This window comes from Erinaceus europaeus (assembly GCF_950295315.1).
Source record: "Erinaceus europaeus chromosome 6 unlocalized genomic scaffold, mEriEur2.1 SUPER_6_unloc_16, whole genome shotgun sequence".
Lineage (NCBI taxonomy): Eukaryota > Metazoa > Chordata > Mammalia > Eulipotyphla > Erinaceidae > Erinaceus > Erinaceus europaeus.
The window spans coordinates 1036218-1036755 of record NW_026647121.1 but is presented as its reverse complement, the minus strand read 5'-3'; positions in this window follow the sequence as shown (position 1 = coordinate 1036755).

Genomic DNA, 538 nt, shown 5'->3' with positions numbered 1-538 from the left:
GTCTCTTTCCAACTCATCTATTTCTCTTCTCGCCTTCTCTGTCTCTAACTCTCCCATGCTCTCACACACTGTTTTCACTCATTAATATTTTACTTATATACTTTTTTATTTTTTATATTTTATTTTATTTATTTATTCCCTTTTGTTGCCCTTGTTGTTTTATTGTTGTAGTTATTATTGTTGCTGTCGTCGTTTATGGATAGGAGAGAGAGAAACGGAGAGAGGAGGGGAAGACAGAGAGGGGGAGAGAAAGATAGACACCTGCAGACCAGCTTCACCGCCTGTGAAGCCACTCCCCTGCAGGTGGGGAGCCAGGGCTTGAACCGTGATCCTTATACTGGTCCTTGTGCTTTGCGCCACCTGCGCTTAACCTGTTATATACTTATTTTACTGACAGGCCCAGATATACAAAGAGAGTTACAAGAGCTCTGCTGAGTTCTGGCTTGTTGTGTTGGCGATTTTACCTAGGCTACTGGAGCCTCAGTTTGTAAGTCTTTCTGACACAAGCCATATTCTGTCTCCTCATTTCCATGCCAGT